This window comes from Oryctolagus cuniculus, chromosome 1, assembly GCF_964237555.1.
Source record: "Oryctolagus cuniculus chromosome 1, mOryCun1.1, whole genome shotgun sequence".
In the NCBI taxonomy this organism is placed as follows: Eukaryota; Metazoa; Chordata; class Mammalia; order Lagomorpha; family Leporidae; genus Oryctolagus; species Oryctolagus cuniculus.
This window is the reverse complement of record NC_091432.1, coordinates 41,781,211-41,804,697: the sequence shown is the minus strand read 5'-3', so window position 1 is coordinate 41,804,697 and position 23,487 is coordinate 41,781,211. Positions and strand designations below refer to the sequence as shown.

Here is a 23,487-nt window from a genome sequence, read left to right as displayed (position 1 = left end):
CTGTTGAGTCACCACCAAATGCCTCCAACAGTCAAAGCTGAGATCAAAGAACTCAATGTAAATCTCCAGTGTAAGTAGCTAGAAGTCAGTCACTGGAGCCCTCACCTCTGCCTCCCAAGGGTGGCATTAGCAAAAAGTTGGAGTCAGAAGCATAGCCAGGTGTTGAACCCAGCTTCTGATATAGGTCTCAGGCATTTCAAGTGGCTTCTCAACTGTTAGGCCAAAGTCTGACTTGGAAATTTGAAGTTAACCTAAAAGCATGAACATCTGTGGGAAGCAGTGGGTTGGGGAGGGAGGCTTCAGGCAGAGGATTTTAAGTGGGCTTTTTAAATTCAAAAATGCTTTACTTAGTTTCCTATAACTTGGGCCAATAACTTTATTGCTTTCTGGAGGATAATTTCATCATATGCCTACTATACATGCATATAAGGTGAAGACAAGAAAGGAAATAATTTCTAAATAAATTGATCCAATTGGCTGCTTCATGAAAAAAGATAATTCAATACCTGCTGTACATTAATAATCATTTAAAATCCTGTCTGTTTCCAGGATGCTATACAAGCTGTGTTTCCCATTCATGCTCCACCTACCCCACAATAACATACTGGATATTCTGATCGCCTTTTGGGTGTCAGGCACTGTTACTAGAGCAGAGCATCCATGTTAATGAAGTCAGAACCATCGACTACTTTTGCTGGAAAGTAACATATACTGCTTTGGGTTTCATTGTGACTATAAGGTCTTACCCTTGTTTTATCTCCACAGTTAGGTTGTAATATTGAAACAGAAAGAGTAAAAAGAAAAACCTGCTAATTTGCACACTTACAAGAGATTTTTGATATGGATATAGTTCATAAGCAAAATGTGCACATATTGGGGGCAGTGAAGGGTGACATTCTACGATGGAAATCCTTTGTTGGTAAAATTTAGCTACTCTCATGTTCTGAGTAGTTCAGCTTAGAACTCCAAAAATGAATATTAAAAATTTATTAAAAAAGGGAAGCATTACAGTTAACCAGACTGAGGGACTCTCTTTTGTTTTTCCTAATGATATTAAACCTATTCATACATTATGTTTAATTATAGTATCATTATTAGGTGCACTGTACAGGACAGCCCTAGGCTGTTTAAAGATACTGCACTTTGCTTTACTTTGGAGTTTCCTTACCTTTCTTATTTCCCTGTTATTGCGCAGTCAAGTAATTTCAAACATGTGCTAACTCTACTTACTCTTTTGTATATAAAAAATGTGGCAAGACAACAAATGGAATGGGTTACTGGTAAAAAGGAGATACCCTGTGTTGAACATTTGCTACTAAGAGGCTAGTAAATGGTCGCAGGCAATAATGACTGAGGCTTCAAGACCATGGTTAATTCTGTAACATAAATCATGTGTGACAGAGCCCATCCAATGCAAGGCTTAGCAGGATGAATTCATCACACCTATAGCCAATCTGGTCACCTAAGGTTGTGAGAATCTGATAAATAGGTTGATTCCATCATGAGAGCAGCAGCTTTTATAAGATTCCAGATATACAGAAAAATTATTTAAAAAATAAATCACAGTTCTGAGAAAGCATTCCAAATGAATTTCTACTCTGAATTACTTCTCCAAGCACTAAATATCCTTTTAAAGATATATCATTTAGAATACTATCTACTAATATTACTACCATCATCAACCACTATTATATACATCAAACCACTTGCTATTTTTAAGGTCCTAATAGGTGTCAGCTATCACAATATTCAGGTTCCATATGCTAAATTGCCTGATTTATGGAATCAGTTTGCAAAATAAGTGTTATTACTCCAAACATATAGGGAAAGAAACACAATGAGCATATTTACTTCCTTACAGTTGATTTCATATCATTCAGGTTTTATCTAAAAGAGTACCTGCCTTGGTTTAACCATACACATTCCTTCCGTATATACATTTGCACTGAATCATTGCACTACTTGCCCCATTTTCTAGATATCACTTGCCCCTACCACATGCATCAATATCTATCACATTTTCACTTATATTCATGATATTGCCATTTTATGGAACTATTTTTTAAATCATTTGTTGTCTAGTTTTCTCATAAGAATGTAAATACTTTGAAAGTAGAATGTATTTGTTTTGTTTGCTATTGAATGCCTAGAGAATAAATCTGTTTGACACTTTGTTGGCATTTAGGAAGTGTTTGGTGAGTGAATAAACAGATGGACATCTCAAACGACAATTTAGTAAATGGCAGAAACAAGACAAGAGCAAATCAAAATTTCAACATCCAAAATTAATATTTTATTTTTACTGTATTTCTTAGCCTCTTATGTCAGGATCATCATTTTGTGGTCATCATGGCATCAAACTCACCACTATTGAAGAGGTTGGTCAAATTGGAAGAAACTCAACCTTCCAGGGACAATAGAATTACTACTAGATTTCAGATCAAAGGTAGAGCTGCATCATGTTACCATGTAAGTGGATTAGATTCATGGCAGGGAATGCATGCCTTCTTTGAGAGCCACTAGTTTGTAACTCAAATTCCAGATACTGCTAAACTAAGAGAGAAGATACCAATCTTGTCATTGGCATCCTCAACTGCAATAATTTTGAATATTCCAGGGTTGGAGGTGGGATGTATAAACTTAAGTAAAATTTTTAAAAGCACTTTGGTGTGGTGATTCTTTAATTGAATACAAGCTTAATATTAATCAAATTGACAAATTAGTTATGACAATGGCTAACATAATTGAGGGTTGTATTGAAAGAAACAGTTTCTGAATGTTTAGAATATATAAAATATACTACAGTTTGCACAAAACATCTGGGCAACTGATTCATTGAGTCACTCGCTTCTTTCTTTTCTTTTTCTAAACAGTACCAACCACTCCTTAAGTTTATTTAACTGTATTAGAGGGAGAGAGAGACAGAGAGAGAGAGAGAGAGAGAGAGAGAGAGTCTTCCATCTGCTGGTTCACTCCCCAAATGAGAAAGATAGGTCTTCCATTGGCTGGTTCACTCCCCAGATGCTTGCAATAGCCTAGGCTTGGTTAAGGCAAAGCCCAGAGATGAGAACTCAATCCAGCTCTCCTACCTGGGTGGCAGAAACCAGGTATCTGAACCATCACCTGCTGCCTTCCAGAGTACACATGAGCAGGAAGCTGAAATCAGAAGCAGAGCCAGGACCCACACAGGTCCTCCAATATAAGGTGTAAGTATCCCAGACAGCATTTTAAAAATTGTGCCATACGCTCTTCTCTTATTTATTTTCACAAATATTTATTGAAATAGTATTAGGTATTCTTTTTAATACCAGGAACTTAAGACACAAGTCAAATAAATGCTATTTAATAATATGCATGTAAAAATCTATGATTTTTATTTTTATAAAAATTTTTAATTTTAATTTTCAATTAGTTTTTAGCAGATTCAATGCACTTTGTAGGTACAATTCTAAGAACATAATGGTATTCACACTTCCTCTCTTTCTCCCACCTTCCCCCCACCTCTCTTGTTCCCACTTCCTTCTTCCCCTATCTTTTTTTTATGTTGTGAGATAACATTTTAAATTTACATTACAGTAAAAATGCTAAATATTTCAAGCAATAATAAATTCGCCAAGAAAGAAAACAAAAAAGACCATAGTCTTTCATCTGTGGGAATATAAACAACAGTTATAAAAAATAATTGAATGGAGAAAAGAACATTTCACCCATATAGACTAAATTGTAAAGTCATCACAGATCATTAAAACAATAGTAGTATAACATTGTTAACTATTGATTTGAAAAATATGAAACAAAATTTTACAAAACTATGATTGCAGTAATACTGATACACACAGACATTTTTTTCTTTCTTTCTGTTTCTTTTTTATTATTTTTTAAATTTTAGCTCCCACATACGAGGAAGGGCATGTAGTATTTCTCTTTCTGGGTCCAGCTGACTTCACTCAACATGATATCCTCCATTGCATCTGTTTTGCTCCAAATGGTAAAATTTCATTCTTTTTATTCCATAGGCTACTAATATCGCATAGTGTATAAATAACACATTTTGTTTATCCATTCATTTGATGATGGATACCTTGGGTGACTACAAATTTTAGCTACTGCGAGCATTGCTGCCATATGCATGGTAATGTAGGTTTCTCTTGGATGTGTTGTATTCAAGTCTTTTGGGTACATACCCAGTAGTAGGAATGCTGATCATATGGCAAGTCTATTTCTAATTTTATAGAAATATCCACACTGTTTTCCACAGTGGCTGCACTAATTTACATTCCTACCAACAATGTATAAGCATTCCCCTTTGTCCACATTCTCACCAGCATTTGTTACTCTTTGTGTTTGGATTTTAGCCAGTCTGACAGGGGTGAGGTGATATCTCTTTGTGGTTTTGATTTGCATTTCCCTGATGGCTAGTGACACTGAGCATGTTTTCATGAATTTGTTGACCATTTGCATTTATTCTTATGAGAACTCTCTATTGAAGTAATTTGCCCATTTCTCAACTGGATTGGTTGTTTTTTTGTTGAGATTTTTTAAGTCACTGATATATTTGGGATATTAATCATTTATCAGGCAGTTTGCAAATATTTTTTCCCATTCTTTTGGCTGTGTCTTCATTCTATTGATTATTTCCTTCACCGTACAAAAGCTTTTGAGTTCAATATAGTTCTATCTGTTTACTTTTGTTGTTGTTGCCTCTGATTTGGGAGTCTTGTCCGAGAAGTCATTCCCTACACCAATACTTTTTTTTTTTTTTTGACAGACAGAGTGGACAGTGAAAGAGAGAGAGAGAGAGAGAAAGGTCTTCCTTTTCTGTTGGTTCACCCCCCAGTAGCTGCTGTGGCCAGTGCACTGTGCTGATCCGAAGCCAGGAGCCAGGTGCTTCTCCTGGTCTCTCATGCGGGTGCAGGGCCCAAGCACTTGGGCCATCCTCCATTGCACTCCCCGGCCACAGCAGAGAGCTGGACTGGAAGAGGAGCAACTGGGACAGAATCTGGTTTCCGACCTGGACTAGAACCTAGAGTGCCGGCACCGCAGGCAGAGGATTAGCCTATTCAGCCGCGGCACCAGCCGATAATCTCAAGTCTTAAAGTTAGGTATTAGAGCCATCTTGAGTTAATTTTTTTTTAAATCATGAGGGACATCTAATTTTGTTCTTCTACATATAGATGTAGAGTTTTGACAGCATCATTTGCTGAAGAGATCATTGTTACTCCATCGTATGAAATGAGCACTTTTGTCAAAAATCAGTAAGCTGTATTATGTGGATTAATTTCTGGGTTCTCTATTCTATTCCACTGATCTATATATTTGTTTTTACACCAGTACCGAGATGTTTTAATCACTATAGCTTTGTAGTATGCTTCAAAGTCAGGTATTGTGATGCCTCCAACTTGTTGTTTCTTATTCAGGATCACTTTGGCTATTCTGGGTCTTTTGTGATTCCCTATGAATTTTAGGATTGATATTTCTTATTCTTTAAAGAATATCATTGGGGTTTTGATATGGATTCCATTGAATTTGTACATTGCTTTAGGTAATATAGAAATTTTAATGATATTGATTCTTTCAATCCATGAGCAAGGAATATCTTTCCATTTGTTCATATCTTTGATGATTTCTTTCATCAATGTTTGATAATTCGCTTTGTAGAGATCTTTCACTTCTTTGATTAAAAGTATTCTTAAATATTTGATTTTTAATGGCTATTGTGAATGAAATTTCTTTCTTGATTTCTCTTTCTGTAAGTTCAACAATGTTATACAAAGGCTGTTGCTTTTTGTATGTTTATTTTGTAACCTGTGAATTTACTTCATGGTTTTACAATCAATTTTACAACTGTAAAATCAATTTTAAAACTTTGTAATGGGATATTGAGGTTTTTCCTGTACAAAATCTTGTCATCTGCAAACATGGGCAATTTGACTTTCTCTTTTCCAATTTTGAAGCTCTTAATTTCTTTCTCCTCCCTAGTTGTTCTCACTAAAACTTCCAGTACTATATTGAATAACAGTGGTAAAAGTGGACATATAGGTCATTAGGCGGTGGCTAGAGGACACGGTCAAGATGGCAGCGGTCTCTGGCCTGGTGCCGAGACCCCTTCAGCAGTATTCGTGTTGCTGAAGAGGCCCTTTCACCGGATTGTGTCGACGGCACTGCAGGTGACAGTTTATGATGCTATCAATCAAGGTATGGATGAGGAACTGGAAGAGATGAGAAGGTATTTCTGCTCAGGGAAGAAGTTGCCCAATATGATGGGGCATACAAGGTTGGTCAAGGCCTGTGGAAGAAATATGGAAACAAGAGGATCATAGACACTCCCGTCTCCCAGAAGGCTTTGCTGGAATTGCTGTGGGTGAAGCTAGGGCTAAGTGTGGTTCATTTGTGAATTTATGACCTTCAATTTCTCTATACAAGCCATTGAACAGGTTATAAACTCAGCAGCCAAGACCTACTACATGTCAGTGGGCCTGCAGTCTGTGCCCATAGTCTTCAGGGGACCCGATGGTGCCTCAGCAGGTGTAGCTGCCCAGCACTCACAGTGCTTTGCTGCATGGTATTGGCACTGCCAGGGCTTAAACATGGTCAGCCCCTGGAATTCAGAGGATGCAAAAGGACTTTCTGGATAACAATTTAGTGGTGGTGCTAGAAAATGAATTGATGCATGGAGTTCCTTTGCACTTCCTGCCAAAGCTCAGTCAAAAGATTTTCTGATTCCTATCAGAAAAGCCAAATAGAAATACAAGGGATACATATAACTGTGGTTGCTATTCAAGATCTGTGGGCCACTGTTTAGAAGCGCAACAGTGCTTTCTAAAGAGGGAGTTGAATATGCGGTCATCAATCTCAGTACTATCAGACCAGTGGATATTGAAACCACAGAAGCCTGTGTCATGAGGTCAAATCATCTGGTAACTGTGGAAGGAGGCTGGCCACAGTCTGGAGTAAGAGCTGAAATTTGTGCCAGGATCATGGAAGGTCCTGCATTCAACTTCCTGGATGCATCTGCTGTTCATGGCACTGGTGCTGACGTCCCTATGTCTTATGCAAATATTCTAGAAGACAACTCTATTCCTCAGGTCAAAGACATCACATTTGCAATCAAAAAAACATTAAATATCTAATTTTGACCTGAACATCTAGCCATTGAAATTCATTTAAAATCTTTAAAATCTTTCAATCTTTTTAAATTTGCTGAGACATAATTTGTGGCCTAATATATGGTCTATCCTAGAAAATGTTACATGTGTTTATGAGAAGAATGTGTATTCTGTAGCTTTTTGGTGAAATGTCCTTTAAATGTGAGGAACATTTGCCTGATAATATATAGTAAATCAGAAGTATCTTTATTGGTTTTTTGTCCAAATGATCTATTTATGAGAGTGGAATGTTGAGGTTATCACTATTATTGTATTGAAGTCTATCTCTCCCTTTAGACTTGATAGCATTTCTGTATGTATCTGAGTGGGTTTGTGTTGGGTACATATATATTTATGATCATTATGTAATATTGCTGAATTGAACCTTTTATCAAATTATAATGTCCTTTATCTCATTTTATAGTTTTTGATGTAAAATCTGTCATATCTGATACCAAAATAGCTAATCCTGCTTGTTTTTGGTTTCCATTTACTTTGTTATCCTTTTTCAACACTTTCAGTGTGTGTTTCTGTTTGTGAAGTGAGTTTCTTGTAGGCAATGTTTAATGGGGTCATGTCTTTTCTATCCATTCAGCCCATCTAAGTCTTTTCGCTAATGAGTTTAATCCATTTATACTCAAAGTTAATACTGATAGATAAGAAATAAATAAAACTTGTCATTTTGTTGATTGTATAATGATTCTACCTGCTCAGCTAATGAATTTGGAGTTTTCATGTGTTTTCATATTTACTTATAATGCAGGATGCCTTTCAGAATTTCTTGTAAGGCTTGTCTGGAGAAGGTGAATTCTCTCAATTCTGTTTATCTGGAAAATATAATGTTCTTGGTTGTAAGGTTTTTTTTTGTTGTTGTTGCTGTTGCTTTTTAAAATCTTGAATATATATATATATTCAATATATATATATATATATATTCACTCTGGTCTGTGAGGTTTCCACTGAGAAATCTGATATTAATCTAACTTGTTTTCTTTATATGTAACTTGATGTTTTTCTCTGCTATCTTTAAGATTCTTCCTTTGTCTTTTAACTTTTGACAATTTGAAGACAATTTGCCTTGCATAATACTTTTTTGAGTCAGCTTGGAATTCTTTGAGCTTTTTGTAAATGGATGTCCATGTTTCTCTCAAGACCTGGGGAATTTTAAACTACTATTTCATTTAGCAGTTTTTTCAATGCCTTTTTTCCTTTTCTTCTCCTTCAGGAATACCTATAATATGAATATTTGATCATTTTGTGGTATCCCATGTTTCACATAGATGTTCTTCATTCTATTTAATTCTTTTATCTTTATTTTTGTCTGACTGAGTTATTTCAAAATTCTTGTCCTCAAAATAAAAATTCTTTCCTCAGCTTGGTCTATTCCCATATTAAAACTCTATAGTAATTTTTATTTCACTGATTGAAGATTTTATCTCCAAAATTTCTATTTGGTTCTTCTTAATGAGTTCTATCTGCTTAGTGATATTTCCATTTATGTCACTCATTGATTTTTTCATTTCTTTAATCTGTCTATCTGTATTCTTTTGCATGTCAATGAGTTTCCTTGAAATCATTATTTTGAATTATGTGTCTGTCATTTCATTGATTTACTTCATTTCAGAGATCTAAATCTGGAGAATTACTGTGTTCTATTGGAACCATCATGCTACCTTGTTTCTTCTGGTTTCCTGTGTCCCTACATTGATGTCTGCCCATCTGGTATACTTGTCCCTTCTTTCGTGAGTACATTTTATTGGAAAATAGTTTATGGTTCAGCTGGAATGCAGGGTATTACTTGGCTTATTGCTTGGCTTTGGTTCTATGTGACCCTAGGAGTGTAGTCTCTGAGTGATTTCTTTTGTCTTAACTAATGTTAGTTATGTCTATAAGTGACACAGTGGTCTAATGTACTGCAGTTTGCTTTGGGATAAATAAGGGTTTCCTTGGTGTGTACTTTTGGTCCACAGAGTTCAGTGTCCGTCTTCCTGGCAAATATGATAGCCAGCACCTTGTTCTTGGTGTTGAGGAAAACAAGAGTGGTTGCCTCCTTGTCCTACTGGCAAGCCTGAATGATGCCAATGATGGTGGCATCAATCGCTGTGTCTCTAGCACTGTGTGAGATGGATGGATCCTTCCTTGGGTCCTGTTAGGAGAGTCCAACTGGTGCTTTGGCTTATGATACCAATGGCCTTAGTCCTAGGGTTAGGGTATATGAACTAAATCTGTTCCAGAGCTACAGGATGACTACAAAGTATACAAGAGATTTTACTCTGCAAGGTGTGTGTCCAGAGGGGTGGAACACAGGTAGAGTCATCCTTATGTCTGCCAGGTAGATTTCAGTGGCACCAATAAATTCAAAATGAACTGTTACAGTCCTGCTTTTGAAGACTATAGTGGGATCATTACCCAGATCTCCCAGGGTGGGAGCAAGTTTTTATGGGCTGCTTCTGGTGTTAGCCCCCAGAAGCTAAAGTGAATTTCCCTGGTCACATTAGAGCGTGATGTCAAAAAACTCCACAGTGGAGGATTCAGGGGATCAGTATTTTGCTGCACATGTTGCCCTGACTATCAGTGGAATTCCCTCTCAGCTAAAACTACAAGCACTGGGGCATTCAGCAATTTTTTCCTGCCTTGACATGGTAAGAGGGTGGCTCACTACCAGCAACTGGCTGTATCATGGCTGGCTGTAGCAATGTCTGTCTCCTTCCCTCTTGTTCCAAAGACTCTTCATTTTTTTTTTTCACTTCTTTGCTGAAAATTTCTATCAGTTATTCCCCTGAAAATGTAGTCCTTCCTTTGTTCTTTCCCTATTCCAGAGCAGCTAAAGTTAGTGTGGCTATTCTCTATTCAGCCATCTTGGATAATATTTGGTTTTTGGTAATTCTTTTTTTTTTTTTTTTTTTTGGCAGGCAGAGTTAGACAGTGAGAGAGAGAGAGAGATACAGAGAGAAAGGTCTTCCTTCCGTTGGTTCACCCCCAAGTGGCCGCCAAGGCCGGCGCACTGTGCTGATCCGAAGCCAGGAGCCAGGTGCTTCCTGCTGGTCTCCCATGCGGGTGCAGGGCCCAAGCACGTGGGCCATCCTCCACTGCCTTCCCGGGCCACAGCAGAGAGCTGGACTGGAAGAGGAGCAACCGGGACAGAATCCGGTGCCCCAACCGGGACTAGAACCGGGGGTGCTTGTGCCGCAGATGGAGGATTAGCATAGTAAGCTGTGGCGCCGGCCGGTTTTGGGTAATTCTTAACAGAAGATATCTCTGTAACTGACACACTAATTGTGTGCAATCAGTAATCTCATGAGACTACACAAAATACTTAGCAAAATTTCTCCCATTTTGATTTATTAGTTTACCTCTTTATCATTCAGCCACAAATTGTGACTAAAATGTAACTTCCCTCATCTGTTTTCCAGACTTGAAATTTTCCACATAATTATTTGGTCATCTTGGATAAGAACTATTCAATACAATGTACTGAAGAGTCTGAAGAAAGATTAATCTGGCCTCAGTGATCTCCCAGGTCTTTCTTATTAACCTATCTCTTCAGCTTTGTAAATTTTCCCCAAAGGTCCTAATGAAAACGTCACCACCAATTTGAGCTTGATCTCAATGCCTTTTTTATTTCTACCACTTCCCATGATCCACATGATGAAGTATCTATCATCAAAATTTATCTCAAATCTTATTCTTTATTTTGCCTATGAGATCTAAGTATTTCTCTTTTTTTAAGATTTATTTATTTGTTTGAAAGAGTTACACACACAGAGAAGGAGAGGCAGAGAGAGAGAGAGAGAAGTCTTCCATCCACTGATTCACTCCCCAAATGGCCGCAATAGCCAGAGCTGAGCCAATCGGAAGCCAGGAGCCTGGATCTTCTTCCAGGTCTCCCATGGGTGCAGGAGCCCAAGGACCTGGGCTGTCTTATGCTGATTTCCCAGGCCATATCAGAGAGCTGGACCAGAAGTGGAGCAGCCTGGACTTGAAGCAGGACTTTGATTGGAGCCCGTATGGGATGCCAGCACTGCAGTCAATGGCATTACCCACTATGCAACAGTGCGCACCCCATCACATTTCTTTTTAAAGATTTATTCATTTATTTTAAACTCAGAGATATATGGGGAGAAAAAGGCATACAGAGAGAGATATTGCATCCACTACTTCACTCTCCAAATGGCCACAACAGCTAGGACTGGATCAGGCAGGAACCAGGAGCTTCATCTAATCTTCCATGTCGGTGATAGGTACCCAAACACTTGGACCATCTTCTGCTGTTTTTCCCGTGCAATTAGTAGGGAGCTGGATTGGAAGTGGTGTGGCTGGGTCATGAACCAGCACTCATATGGGATGCTGACTTCACAGGCAACAGCTTTGCACACTGCACCACAAGGCCATCCCTGAAAGTTACCACATTTAGTGTTATAATGTTTTCCTTTCTTATGCCTCCTTTGTGATATGTAAATGTGTTTTTGTTCATTGTGACTATGTAATATTTAACCGAGCTACTTATATGTATCAGAAAATAATTATCATATGGGTAGAGATGCCTTAATTCTTTCAACTAAGAACTCTTTTCAAAAAATTAAATGTGTAATTATTTTAATTGAAATTTTGTTGTAGTTATCACACACACATATAAAAAATGGACACTTTTCTACATATAGTATCCTTTTCTTAATTTTTATTATAGCTACAATAGAAATTTTTATTTGGGAAGTGTTTTTATGCTTACTATCGAATAAAATGCCAGTGCTTACTGAATGCTCGTTCTCAGGTACAAGGTGGGTTTTTTTTTTTTAAATATCTCTGTGATAAATATATAAATAAAATTCTACTTCTAGGAAGATAATATGAATTAGATCTCAGATAGAATCATGCTATTCATATATGTTATAGAATCTTATGGGCTGAATTTATGTTTAAAATCTGAAGAAGAATATAAAATTGTGAATTAAAGCATTCTAGGTAAAAAGAAAATCTGTCAGAATTTTGACTGCAGTACAATTATAAATTTATATATTTCTGTTTCTATTCATATGGATGATCAAAGAGATGAAACTCAGTGGGTCAACCATACTGTACAAATTTTTAAAACAGATGCTGTTCTGATATTGAAGCTATAGGCAATAGCTATCTCCCTGCACCTTTAAGTCAGTGAAATCTGCTTTTCCTCATATAAAAATATGATGCTGTCATTTTCCTGATTAAAATTGTTAAATGCCTCCTCCTCAGCATAAAAATATGAATGAAAACACCCTAGATGATAGAGGATGCCTTTCAAATACGGGTTCATATCAGACATCAAAAACCACATCTGGGCACTCCTTAGCTCACACATTATGCTTTGCCCATATTCTGCTGTTCTGTGCCAATGTTTTTTTGTTATTACAGATTCTTATTGAACTTACAGTGAATAGTTTTATTGCCATAAAATTAGGAACATTAAAAAATGAGGATTGAGGGTTGGTGCAGCAGTTTAGGCCATCACTTGCAATGCCAGGTTACCAAATCAGAATATGGCTACTTTGCTTCCAATCTAGTACCCTGCTAACATGCCTGAGAAAGTAGTGGACCATAGCTCAAGTACTTGGGACCCTGCCATACATGAAGGAGGCCAAAATGATGTTTCCTGGTACTTGGCTTTAGCCTGGTCCAGCCCTAGGTGTTCTGGCCATTTAGGGAATCAACCAACACATGGAAGAGTTCTCTCTTTCTCTCCTATTGCTTATTCTCTCTTTCTCCAAATAAATAAATAGGTAGATAAATAAATAAATAAATCCTTTAAAATGCAATATTAACAGGTAAGTTTCATATTTGAGGGATAAGTAAGGAGAAAGGTAGATTGTTTTAGTTCTGCTCACAAAACAGTAATTTACTAAGTTGTTGCAAGCTATCAGTAGCTTATAAGAAGCCAATATATAAAACAAAACATAAAAAGGGATCAGTAATATTTTATACTAATAAATTTTTAAAAAATATAATCCTCTTAAATTTAGTTTCATGTAACTCTTCTGATATTGGTTAACAATTTCATAAGACTCTTGGCTTCTTCATCATGTTATAGTTTTGGGAAATCTTTAGCAAATCCAAATGTATCATCCCAAAGTCATTAGAAGAAGTCTGCATTTCAGATATCTGTCAGAGTCATTCACCTTTTTGTGAATATAACACTGAAGAATTTTAGCTGTTTCATAAGAAGCATCAGAACAAAGCATTCTTCCTGTGGGTAAGATTTTTTAAAAAATCATGGTTCAAGATCTAATAGATTCAGTATAGCCAATGACTGAAAAAGAAATTTGATTATTTCTTTGACATTTAACAATTTAATATAGCCAAAATTCTGACTGTTACTATGTACCAAGATAATTCAAATTTCTCAGAATCCCAGACAATTTTGGAACACATACTAATTTTACTTTTACAAATCTAGATGGACAAATAGCCAGTTAGGTCAGTTCCAGTCAAAATGAGGGAAGGGAAATTCTTTTTAAGAAAGTACAAAATGCTTCCTTCTCTTCAAAAGCTACCTTTAGCAAGATAAAAGTGCCAAATTCCACTCCTGGGTTTTCCAATTTTATCACAAGAATAGCCAGGAAGTAGTGATTATACCCTTATGAGTGTTGTTTTATTATGAGAATAGATAAACTGAAAGTAGGGGTTATCAATCACATCTTTCTGGTGGCTTTTTGTTTCATCATGAACAAGTTAGATAGGATAGAGAGGATTACAAATATGGCTTTTTGATGAGTTTTGTCTCTATACTCTGATTGACTGTTAGCTGCTGTTCTATATTTTTCCTCCAAATTGTGCTTGAAAGACTCAGCCATCACAGTTTCTTAGGTCTGCCTCTCTTACATCCCCCTACTTGCTGCTGCTGCAGGTTTTTGACTTAATCAAACTTTGTTTTGCTCACAGCATTGTGCATGTGAAAGAAGAACCAAGGTCACCTTTTGTTTTTGCTGTCTTACCTGTAACAGTTCAAGTTCAACTCCAGCCAGCATCAGATTGCCTCATCAGACAGGTGAGCATGTAGACTGCTCTTTCTTCTGTTGTCCAGAGAGCCTCACTCACTCTAGGAACTCTCTTACTTTCCCAAGAACACCAGGTCTCTGTCATCCTGTTAACAGTGGTTAGCACAGCTGCCAGTCTTAAGACTCAAGGATTAGGCTTGCTGATTAGGTCAGAGAAATCTGGAGCTGAGACTATGTTGTAACCTCTGTCTCATGTGGATCAGCCTCTGGACCCTGATGTGCTCTGAAAATCTCTTTGCTGGATCCCAATCTGGAATAAGCACATGTCGGTGCTGGGGTGTGAAGTGCACTTTTTGCAGGGAACGGCAGTATTCAGCCCATTGCACCAATGTCTCCATACTCTACCTCAAATTCCAGTGCTCTTTATCTGCCTCTCTGGAGTTTTCTGAACATTCTACCCTTCATACACTTCTTGACTTAGCTCTGGGAATGTTGGTCCTACCTGACTCAGATTTCTTATTCTAGGATTGGCCCGTTGTGAGGGACTGGGAGAAGGTCTTGGAGTAGTTTTGAACTTCTGACCAGGGAAACAGTTTGCTGTTTTTCAAAGGCTCCTTGACAAGGAACCAGACTCCAACAGCCCACTAGGGTGTAGGGATGAAAAACACGTTCTATTCTTCTTTCCTCTAGGATCAATTTGTTGGTGATACTGGGAGCAGTTTGTAGTGTGGCCATGAGCTCCATGATCCATCTTCAAGGAATCCTTTCTTTACCCCAGACCCTGACAAGATCTCTGTCTTTTTCTGTTCATCACACTCCTCTAAATGTTCTCCTTACCTCCCATATCTCCTCAACTCCTATAAACTCAAATTCCTGGTCCCATTCATTAGCTGATATTTCCTAGATATCTTGGTCAGACATTTCTGATGGATCTTTGACACATGATCAAAGGGGCCCAGGACTCTCATATAGATCCTGGTGATGCATTCGATCAGTACCCAGGAGTACCAGATGGTTCTCATAGTGGAAGGAAAGGCTATAAATTTTCCTCTGGACACAGTACCAACTTTCTCTGTCCTTTGCTCTAGCTTTAACCCCCTATGTTCTCATAGAGCTACATATTTCACCCAACCTTTGAGTGTACCTGGAATGACTTAATATTTACTCACTCTTTTTTTGATCATACCAGAAAGCTTAGCATGTTTAGTAGGTAGAGATATCCAGGTGCAAATGAAGACCACAGTTCTTATAGCTCCAGGGTAGACTTTATGACTCCCTCTATCAGAGATAGATAGTAATCCTAAAGTTTGAAGTGTTCAGAGAAATGGATGTGAAGTAAACCACCTATAGTATGCACTCATTTGAGATGCATCATTAGACATCGAGTCTGGCTATTTCTGCTAAGCCTGTCCACGTTCATCATAAAGGCCCATCCTATTTTATCCATAAGAGATAATATTCACTAAAGCCTAAGACTCTGAAAGGATTAAGAGCTACAGTAGACAATCTAAAGGTGCAGGAACTTTTCAAGCCATGCAGTAGTCCCTGCAACACTACAGTTCTAAGGGTTCAAAAGCCAAATGGAGAATAGAGATTAGTACAGGATTTTTGCTCCATTAATGAGGCAGGGATGCCCATACGTTCTGTAGTTCCTAATCCCAATGCCTTGTTATCTTTTACGGCTACTCTTCAGTTTCACATCTACATTTTTTTTTGGTGGGGAGACAAAACCTCTCTTTCAGCCAAAGTCTCTTGGCCATATTCATGCAGAAGTATTTTAGAAGTTGCCTAGGTCAACTTATTCTCTCACGCTCTCTACCTAGGCTCTCCTGATTTGGCTTGCTTGCTCTGCCCAGGGGCTGTTCACTACCCCTTATTCTTTACCTCAATGTCAGGAAGTGTGTGTGTGTGTGTGTGTGTGTGTTGAGGGAATGGGGAAGAGAATGTTGCATCTATTCAGCTTCCGTGTTCCAGCATCTGGTCTCAGTTAGCTCTCCTTGCTAAAAGATATCATGTGTCTCATTTTCCTTACCTCCTTAGTCACCATTTTGAAAAGAAACTAGGAAGAACTTATTTTAACAAGGTTCATTTTAAAATGATTTTTTTTAAAACCACTGACCAGAATCCCTGCAGAGCTTAGTTTTCCAATCTCTCTTTTAAGTTTTTTCTTTCCTGTATTGGCTGTTCTGACCTAAAGAGTTCACATTTTATCATTTGCTAAACTGTAGAAGTTTCTCTGTCCAACTATTTAAGATTTTTTTTCTGTTCTCGGAGAAGTTTCTCTGTCCAACTATTTAAGATTTTTTTTCTGTTCTCGGTTCATTAATATATGCCTTGTTAAACTATAGGCTCTCCAATCACTACTGCTAAAAATGTAGAAAGATCTGTGAAACTCTGCTATACTTCCTAAGCTGCCATGAACTGTTGAGTTCTTATAATCATGACTAGTTTAAAATTTGTCATCCACAATGCAATTCTCAAAAATATGTCTGTTAACAAAGTGGTGCTGGTATTATTCTTAAATGTCTTATTTTCTAGGCTAAATATAAGACTCCCAAGGCTTACAATACCTTAGTAAAGTAACTTAATTTCTGTAATGTTCAAAAAAGCTGCTTTAACTTTTTCAAAATTCTTTTAACTTCTCTAAAGTAATTATAGGTTAAAATTTTGAATATTAATTTAAACTGTCCTAAGTAATGGATTCATGTTGATATCACATGCTAATCCTTTTCAATCAAGGTTTTTTCTGTGTTTTGTAATGGACCTAAGTAACAAAATTGTATGTATCTCTGGGAAGTTTCATGTGTTTTCTATTGCCTTTATTGAATTTACTTGCTTTAAAAATTTGATTCTTAAAGAAGTTAGCTTAATCTGATTAGATCTGGTCCACAGCTTTGGTTAAGATGCTATGGGTCAACTTACTTCTACCTAATGGTTTAAACCTCTGACAATTCTTTCTTTTACATCTAAGGCTCTGAAACTGAGTCTTTGACCTTGAAGTATCCAGCTGGCTCCATAGAACTCTTACAAGATGATGCTCTCAATTGGGAAAGATAGTAATTCTCTTATGCTTTTTCTTATATTTGTGTAATCTAGAATTAAACAACAAGAAACCATCAAGCTCCAGGTGGTCCCCATTGTTCTATTGGGGACCCTTAGATTGGTTTTCAGAAGAATACACTGCTGCTGTTCCTCAATGGCACCCCTTTTCAGCATGAAGTAGCCAGAACAGTCATTGCTCCCATGCCCATAGCCCTAGTAGCGATTAGAGGTCAGTCTTCTAGGAGAGGGAATGTGAGTAGGTACATAGACTAATAGGCAGTTAGGTCTGTCCCAGTCAGAATGAGGAAAGGGGAAGGCTCTTTAAGAGGGCACTATGATGTTGTAGCTAATAGAAGTCTGAGATGAGGGTTAGATTGACTAAGTAGGACACACAAGAAAAAAGAGAGAACGTAAAACAATGTATTTTGAGTAACAGCTTTCAATCAGGCTAATTTTTGATCACAGAGCTAAAACAGAAATGGGAGTCTTGTTTCTTCAATTGGGAGTAGCCTGTGGCTGTTAGTGAAACTGGTGCGGTCTTATCTGAAACACCGTCTTAAGCCCTGGGCAACATCTTGGGCTCTGGCCCATTCACCATCTTGTACAATAAGTTTCAGTTTCCAGACTGGCTCACTAACAGTCAGGTGATCAAAATGGTCCAACCACAAGCGTTAACTCCACCCATACCCTAATGGGATCCTCTATTCCCACTTCCTTACCCCTGCAAAACTATAATAAGACCTGTTTTTCTGCACAAGCTCTCTCTTCTCTCTCTCGACCCCTCTCTCCAGCCCATCAGTGCCTCCCTGATACCAAACTTCCTTTAACTCAGGTGTTTAGTGTGTTCTGTGGTGACCTTTTGTTGGTGCTGTGACTTGGATCCAAGCTCTCCCATCCACCTTGCTCTCCCCTTGGAGATCCAAGCTTATTCAGGATCCTGGATCCCTGCCAAACATGAAACTCACCCTCAGACCTCCTTCTTCACCACCAACTGCTCTATGATTTACATCCACACATTGGCCCTCTAAAACCTTGACTTAAGAAAGAGAATGGGGAATTCTCTCACAGTGACTTCTACCACAGGTTGTGATTCCACTCTGCTTTGTCTCAAAGGTCTGGTACCCGGCACTACAACCTCTATGGGCTTTACACCTCAGTAACAGTAGTAACAGTGGGCATGGGTGATGACCCCACCCTCTGCTTCCCTTCCAAGGGCTGTACACCTTGGGTTCTGGTGGATATATAGATGACCCCCACCCTCTGCTCGCTTAGTTTCCATATTGATCTTGGGGACACCTGCTATCTTCTAGTCAGACCCCATATGTAGCTATGGAAGCTTCCTCATCTTGCATTCCATCTGACTCTCCTCTCAGTTTTCTCCTAAATAATCTTGTTCCTCTCAACTTGGTTCCAGCTCTAAAATGCCGTTGCCTCAGCTTTCTTTGTAATCAGGCGTACCCATGTATGACATCAGCAAACAATCTAAATGGTCGATTAATAGCATATTTGACCATGATATTATCCAGGATCTCTACCACTTCTATGAGCCTTTGGGAAAATGGAGAGAAATTTCCTACGCTCAAGCCTTCTCCTATTTCTGGTCTAAGCCTTCTCTTCGTACCTCCTGTTCCCTAGCTCAATTTCTCTCAGCCACCCTGGCTCCTACTGAAGACCCAGAGACAGAGCCAAAGTTCCTTTGTTTTACGTTCGATCCTGCAGATGAGCCTCCACTCTGCCGCCCCACCCACAGGCACCAGTTCAGCTACTTCCTGATAAGGCCCTGGTGCCATCACCTCCCACTCAACAACGTCAAAGCCCACTGTCCACTCTGGCTCTTACTGTTTCATCAGCATTTCCTCCTCTCGCCCAGGAATTCCAGCAGGTGGCATCTGTTTCTATCTCCCCCTGCCTTATAAGCTCAAGTCTTGCTTGCCCTTATCTCAAAACCTGTCTTTGTTCATTTCTACTCCCTGCCCCCCCCCCCAGTCTAATCTCAAACCCATTCCTTATTCTAACTTTCACCCAACCTATTTGGCTGAGCCAGCATTCTTTCCTAGCCTTGCCATCACCACTGCAAGCCCTCAACTCCCCTCTCCTATGCCCAGTCCCTGAGTAACTTGCTCCCCAACTGTAGCCAGGGACCCCACCTGTGGGGAGCAACTCAGACTAAACTAAGTTACTGGAATTAAGACTTATTCTATGCATCTGCTTTCCCACAATATGGCACTGAGAAGGGAGTAACAGCTTCTACATAGCTGCCTCCAGTTCAACCAATAAACTGTAGGACCTGCTCCTGATTGGAGGAGAGCAGCATACTCGGCGTGTGGGTAGCAGAGTTGGGATTGGTGGAAGAGGACTATAAAGGAGAAGAGAGACAACATGCACCAGGAACATCTAACGGGAACATCTATCTGAAGGAACACCTGTGCAGCCCCCGAGAGAGCCGGCCGGCGGTGTGCCGCTCCCCCGCGGAAGTGGGGAAAGTGGCCAGGGGGAACCACCCTTCCACGGAGGTGGAAGGGTCGGTAGCCAACCCGGGAAGAACCAGCAGCAAACCCGGGGAGGGCTGAGCAGACAAAAGAACAGCGCAGGGTCCTGTGTTCCTCCACGAAGACGGGGAGCGACATAATGGTGCCGTGACTCGGATAGGAAGCCTAGGCAGGGTTTAGTGTCGTTCCTCCACGAAGAGGGGGAGCGACACCCACCCTTCTGTTACCTGCACAGGAAGTGACGTGGGGCAGGGCATAGTCAGGATCCACATTCCTTTCTCACTTGCTGATCTCTCACAAATCGAACAAAAACTGGTTTCCTTTATCTAGCCCAACATTGTATTGAGAGTTTCAATATTTAACTTAGTCTTATGATTTGACTTTTCACAATGTCTTATGATCCTCTCCAATACCCTCCTCCCAGAGCAGTGAAGATGAGTTTGGGAACAGGCCCATCTCCATGCCAATGAGACCCATCAGACTGACCCTGTCCACCCCATAGGAGCAGATGAAGTCCCCGAACAGGACCCCAATTGCAATTACAACTCTCCCAATGCCATAAAGTTTAAAAATTGTTTCATTATCTGTTTACTAGCAAGTATCACCTTGGAGGCTCATCTGCAGGATCAAACGTAAAACAAAGGCTGTAAATTATGATAAACTGGGAGAATTCCTTCAAGATAAAATGGAAAATCCTTGTGCCTTTTACAGCACCTCATGCAGGCTTTCCCCTAATATGCCAACTTAGTCCCAGAGTCTCCTGATGGTCATAGCCTCCTCATGAACCATTTCTTTACCCAGAGTTTCCTTAATATCAAGTCAAAGTTAAAGCAGTTTGAGAGGGGCCCATTAATTCCACAGGCAGAAATTTTAGAGGTGGCCTTTAAAATATATAATGGGAGGGATGAGAAAGCCCCCCCAAAAAAATTCCAAATGCTGGCCAAGGCTTTTCAGCAACCCACTGCCTCCAGGAACCCCACTAATCCCGGAGTCCCACTGACCATAGGAGTCCTCAGATTCTGTGCATTAAATGTGGCCAAACGAGCCATTGGGCCAAACTATGCCCCAATCCTCAAGACCTGTCAGGTCCTTGTCTTAGATGACACCAAAAAGGCCATGGGCAGTGGACTGTCCTTTTTTCTGTTGAGTCAGTAGGCCATCCACCCCACCTATACCCTGGGTTGACATTCTGGGGCTGGCTACTGAGGACTGAAGGAGCCCACACTCCTGCTACCCAACTATGGTCATCATTCCATGGGAGACCAGGGTAACTGGGATGGTAGCAAATAGGCCAATTTCTTTCTTATTCACACAAGGCAACCTTCTCAGTCCTTACCCAGTATTGGAGGCCTACCACTGCTGCCTCAACCTCTATAGTCAAGGTGGATGGAAAACCTTAAAGGCCCCTACAGACTCTCAACCTGCTATGCATAATTAAACAATGCTCTTTTACCACTCTTTTCTCATTATACCTCAGTGTCCTACCTCACTCTTGGGAAGAGATATACTCTATCAGTTTGGTGCTCAGATAGTTTTCACCCTCTGGCCATTGGCCCCATCCTCCAGCCTGCTTTTGCCTCCCTTTGACTACGTCTCCCTCAAGACAACCTGGTCCCAACCACCCTGCCTACCTCAAAGCCCCTGTCCACTTTCAACCCATGGGTATGGGATACCAGTTACCCTACAGTAGTGGCCCATCATCCTCCTGTCCAGGTGAAATTACAAGACTCATCCCCATTTCCTTTGAAGCCATAATACCCCCTACTTCTTTCTAGCCTTCAAGGTCTAAAGATTATAATTTCCAAACTTCTCCACTAGGGCCTGCTACACAAGACTAATCCCCCCTATAACACACTATTATTGGCAGTTAAAAAGCCTAAAGAGCCCTTCCATCTTGTACAAGACCTTCGCCTTATTAATGCAGCAGTAGTATTCATACACCCAGTAGTCTACAATCCATACAATCCTTTCCTCTGTCTCAACATTCATATCTCACTTCTCCATCCTGGAGCTAAAGGACACATTTTGCAAACAGTCTGCCAAAGTGTCCAGAGAGCCTCTCTTCTCTTCCTCCCTGTGGAGTCCTCTCACCACTTGGTTAATGCCACTCTTAGGACCATCGGTTTCTATTCTCATCCTGGCTTTTATACTACCTTGTCTGTTTATGTGTTTACAGGAGGTGATAATGGAACAAACCAAAACCTTCACCAATCAGGCAGTCAACCAAATGCTACTACTACTACAGGGACATACTCAGCTCCCCACCAGGAGATCATGTGATTTGAGATGTTGTCCCACCAACAGAGAGTGACTCATCACCCCTTGTAAGCAAGAAGTAGCTCTAAAAGATAGATCATCACCTCTCCACCCATCCTGGGCTTGCTTTTGGGGCCAATGTAATCCCATACAATGCTTGCTTTATAAAAAACAAAAGTGGGGAATGTTGCTGAAACCAGGGATATCTTATCTGAGGCACAATATTAAGTCCCAGGTGCTATCTAGGCTCTGGCCCAGTCACCATCTTGTGCAATAAGTTTCAGTTTCCAGCCTGACTCACTAGAAGTCAGGTAACCAAAATGGTCCAATCACAAGAACTCCATCCTCACCTTAATGGGATTTTCTGTTCCCACATCCCTACCCCTACTAAGCTATAATAAGACCTGTTTTTTCCACACAAAGCTCTCCCTTTCTTTTCTCTCTCAACCCCTCTCTCCAGCCTGTCAGTCCTCCCCCACCCCCAACAATAAACTTTTCCTTTAACTCTGGTGTTTGGTGTGTTTTGTGGTGTCCTTTAACAGCCCACTCTTCCCAGCAGTTGGAGACCTGTCTCATTTGCCTAGCCTATGTGGCTGTGTGGGACAACCCCTCTCTTATTCAGAAAAGAATTCCAAAGAGAAATATTCAATAAATGAGAAATATAGGTCAGAAGGAACTCCCAGACACATATTATTTTTGTCTTAATTTTTTTATTCTGAGTAAATTATTCCATGGAATAATTAGATGCAAAACTAATCAAAACAAATTCAAGGGTTGGCACTGTTACATAGTAGGTTAAGCGTCCATCTGTGGCACCAGCATCCCATGTGGGTGCCAGTTGTCCCAGCTGCTTCTCTTCTAATCCTGCTCTCTGCTTACAGCCTGGGGAAGCAGTGGAAAACGGCCAAAGTATTTGCGCCCTTGTGCCTGCAAGGAAAACATAGAAGAAGCCCCTGGCTCCTGGCTTTGAATATGCCCAAGTCCAGCTACTGTGGCCATTTGGGGAGTGAACCAACAGATAGAGACTTTTCTGTCTCTCTCTCTCCTTGTCTGTAACTCTCTCTCTAATAAAAATAAAATCTTTAACAAAAGTTATTTTTATGCTCTAAATATAATCCAAAGTTTTAAATCAAAACATTAATGAGTCAAATGTCAAAACAAATTGTTTAAATGAGTTTAAACTAGTTTTTCTCTCCTGAGTCAAAGGTAATGGAGTCCTGATGGTTAAGGATCACATTTGGTTTACACATGGCTATTTAAGCACCTTTGGGTGCCTCAGGGCACAGAGCCATGAATCTGCCACAAGATAGACCATACTGGGATGGGGCTTTTCCAGAACTAATCTGGCTATAAGAGTTGAGATGATGAATGACCCTTATGGATGAGACTTTGTCTTAAGACCACTCCTCTGACAGCTTGGCTGTGTCAAAGAAATATTATGTCTCAAGTGCCCTAGTTTTTAGACTGGTCACTCAGAATAAGCCTACACTTACACTGCTCAGGCAGTAGAGATCAAGAGAAAATGTTCTCACTTGGTAATAAAGCCAGTTTTGCAAGAACAAAAAACAACACTCAAGAGGACCCTTA

At 39.6% G+C, this 23,487-nt stretch overlaps 1 pseudogene; it reads left to right on the top strand.

Annotated features, from left to right (window-relative positions):
- The first annotated feature begins 6,072 nt into the window (after positions 1-6,072).
- LOC100353653 (pyruvate dehydrogenase E1 component subunit beta, mitochondrial pseudogene) lies at positions 6,073-7,143 on the top strand (annotated as a pseudogene).
- The last annotated feature ends 16,344 nt before the right edge of the window (positions 7,144-23,487 follow it).